The following is a 3,999-nucleotide window of genomic DNA, read 5'->3' as shown; positions in this document are numbered from 1 at the left end:
ACAACTATATATATATATGGTGACTGAGAGTTTTCAAATTGATATACTTCAACGAGTTTTGGTCCAAATCGGGTTTTCACTTTCTTGACAGCTTGTTTTAGGATGAACTAAATAAAAACAGAAAGCCGTTGGAATTGAATTTTCCTAATATTTAACCAATTTGGATTATGAAATTTCGCTAAAAAAAACTATACAAATCGGCTTGAGTTTCCATGCTGTGTTCAATATATATAAAACAACCCAAATCGCTGTCTTCAACTCTTCATAAATACATTGTTTTGCTCAATAAAGTAGTACGCAGAGTCAGTCGACGACTCGGAAAGCATTAGTACAAATAGAGTACAAAAGAGTATATACGGACGGTCGGACCTGGCGTCCTGGCTCTGTCGGTATGTGCCCCTTTGACTATGAAGTTTGAGCCTAACCTCATGTCGTTATAAATTGCAACGCAAATAAATGTTCCGTTAAACGTTGAAAATCAAACGTATAATTCCATATCAGTGTCCCGTTTATATTTGTAGGGCCATATTCCAGGATAGGCAATGTCCTGACGACAAATTCCGATATTGAAAACTGAGACCAAAAGGTTTACAATAGGTGCACTATTCAGGTCACAATATACAGGTTAAAATATACTAAAATACGTTGCAACGTTAAAAAACAATCCGATAAACGTCTAAAAGTTAACGTTTATATACATGACGCCAAACGTTATGAGGTTAGGTATGAGCCATTGGACTCAGTGACTGTGAGCCGCGAGGCATTCTCCTGAGACCTGAGGGCTGAGAGGCTGAGAACTGAGCCCTGACTTGTCCCTCTCGCTACTCTTTAGTACAATTGTTTTTAAAAAATAAAATAGACGCGCCACTAACGTCTGACAGTCACTCGCAGTCTCCACTTTCGAGTCTCTATGACTGTATGACTGTATGTATTCTGTGAAGACTAAAGCCTGCTAATCTATGTAAAAGTCTGTATTTTAACACCCTATCCATATACTAAGGGGTACAAATCGGGCCGAAAATTAAGAAGCGTTCCAGATTGACTATATCCGTATTTTTATTTAATCCCAATATGTTTTTGGCAACTAAGTATTTCCTAAATGACCTGCAAAGGAGTCAAGGTCGTAGTACAAGCAGAACACCTTTTATACTCCTGGAGTCTAACACTACATAGGAATCCTCCAAAACACGATTAATACGTCTATATTTGCATAATTAGTAAAGTTTCAATGTTGTCACGTACAGATATTGTCAAAAAAATAAATATCGTTTATGCATTCTTATAACCGGAATGCAAGCTACAGCTGCTAAAATCGAGAAAAGTGTGTGTTCGCCAATTGATGTGACATGCAGTCGATTGCACGATGAATCTCAATTCCTAAACTTTTGGTCAAAACTCACTACATATTCACCCACAAGTGATTACAATATCATTATTATAGTTTAATTATGCTTATGCAATATATTTTAATACGCACACCGAATGGATGTCATTGCTGGGCATGCATGCTCGTGGATGGTGATTTTGAGCAAGTATAATAAGTCCTCTATAACACAATGATAGGTTCTAAACAGATAATACTTGCATTTATTATATATGAGAACCCTCAGAAAGTTTAAACTGCTAATATGAGACATGGAAATCCAGGATTTGACATGGGTCGAAATGTTCACAATCCTGTTCATAAAACGATACATAACTGTATGAACCAGTAGAGGTATCAACCTGGCGCCGGTGCATTTTTTTTTGAAATGTTTCTAGAAAAGTCTAGAAAAACAAATTAGGATTATATCCAAAACCAGATATAGTGAATTAGGTTTACTTCTTAAAAATCAGGTCCCCTTAGTACATGGATGAGGTGTTAAAAAAAAAAAAACTAATATACAGAGCCTCAATGATAGTGAGGGACTGTCCCTAAAAACCCCGGTGTCCCTTAGGCGTTAGTTTTAGGGGCGCGGGCTCAGGCGGCAGGCCTCAGAGGACAGAGGCTCAGGGCGCTTAGCCGCTCAGCGCCTCATCCCCTCAGACTCTAGAGAGTGGCAGACAAAGCTCAATGCGTAAATAAAACTTTTATTACATGCCGATGTAAGCGTTGAGGTTCAATTTTTATTACATACATGGTCCGATGGATTTCAGCTGGGGTATAATTTCTAGGACCGCAGATCTGTCCCCAGTAATAGTTTGTTGATAAATCCGCAGGCGCAAAGTTGTAGTCAAAAGTCAAAAGTCAAAAAATTGGCGAGCTTATAATTGGTCGATACTCTTAATATAGCCCACTTCGTGGATTTTTGGTGCACATTCGAAGTGCAGTCTTCGAAGTTTCGTTGGGCATATTTGAGCTACATAGACGTTAAAGTACAATTTTTATTCAGCATACACATAACGTATTGAGCTTAGGACTGACAGAGTTCATTGTCATTTAAACTTTGAAAGTAAACAAAAAACTAAAAAGGAACTCTTCTCTCTCTCTCTCTACTCTACTCTAGAGTAGAGAGAGAGTAGAGCTAGAGAGAGAGAGAGAGTATCTCCATATTAGTCTACTCTTCTGGTTCTAAGGCTGGTCTCTGGAGTACTCCTGATACAATAAGTGTTCACAGCGGTGTAGCGTGTGTGGGACTGACTCTCTGACAGACTGAGAGACTGTGAGTGTGGGTCCGTGACTCTGTGGGCCCTGGGGGGCTCAGGCCACTCAGAACTTCTGAAGTATACAGCTAGGCACCAGAGCAATAGTGTGTCAAAAGAAGATTTAGGCGGCCGACCATGCGAGAGTGGCGGAAATATTCTATCAGGTAGGATCGCTAGAAGTATAGCGTTGGGACACTGGGGCTGTGGCGGTGAGTGTTGCGGCAAAGTCACAGACAGTAAAATTGATACGTTGAGTGAGTCTAGATATAAACATAATTCTAACATTAAGGATCCAGGACAAATTGTGTGGGTGTTGTAGTAAGGGTAGTGGTAGGTCTGAAGAGGGGTGTATAAGCATGTATCTGTCCGGGGCGTAGTGAAGTTGGGAATATGTCTATTGTGAGATTGTCGGAGATATTTAAGATGGGAGTGAATCATTGCAGGCTGGATCCACGCATCACTACTGTGAGATTTTGGATATACATATACTCCTGGTAGGACCTATCAGAACAAGGAGAACATTCACGCAGTTTGAGGCGAAGTTGTGACTGTCGAGTTTAAGTGTCTTGAACACAACCAACAGTGTGCTCCGGCGCCATCGGAACCCATAGTAAACCAGAACATCTGTAAGTCCCAAAGGAGCTCGATATTGATAGATTAGACATGTTAGGGTGTTTTTTTTCTGTCTTCGTAGTCTCTATCGAAAGACCTACTGGGATTCTGTAGTTTAGATTTTTCAGCCTTGATTGCCATTTGAAAATCAAGGCCGAGGCCGTGATAGGCGAGATACGAAAACATTGCATTTGATGCCAGTTGTAATCGATGATAGAGATGAGGAATAAGTGATATTACAAGATGGTCTCGTCCTGAAGAGCGGTACACGAGGTCCCAGATAGTTCCACCGAGGTCTCTTGATTCAAGCTCTGTTGTAAGAAAAAGAATGGTGAAATGATGTGCGCCAGTAGTAATGAGCGTATACACAATATTTGTGGCAATATTGGCATTAGAGCTAGTACCACGGGCCAGGAACCTGAAGGCCGTTGCGTGTGATGTGACTCAAATAAAATAAAATTTCAATAAGTTTCTCTACCAAACCATTGCTACGGTGGTCGCCAATTGTGGAAAATTGTGATCAATACCCTCATAGCGGTCCCAAGTCTCAAAGCCGTTGGAAAGAAACGTGAGTGTCCTTGTTGTAACACTCGTACTTTCTTGTTGTAGCCCATTGTTCGGAATTGATTTCGTCGTCTCTACTAGAGATATCTATAGAAATAATTGCATCTCTTTATATAACGAAGGGGCCAGAGGCCCAGACCCTCTCTATGTAACGCCCAGAAGCCCAGAAGCCGTCCAGAGCCCAGAGCCCAGAGCCCA

The sequence above is a fragment of the Sphaeroforma arctica genome (genome assembly GCF_001186125.1).
Source record: "Sphaeroforma arctica JP610 unplaced genomic scaffold supercont1.191, whole genome shotgun sequence".
Classification (NCBI taxonomy): domain Eukaryota; class Ichthyosporea; order Ichthyophonida; genus Sphaeroforma; species Sphaeroforma arctica.
This window is presented reverse-complemented; position numbering follows the sequence as displayed.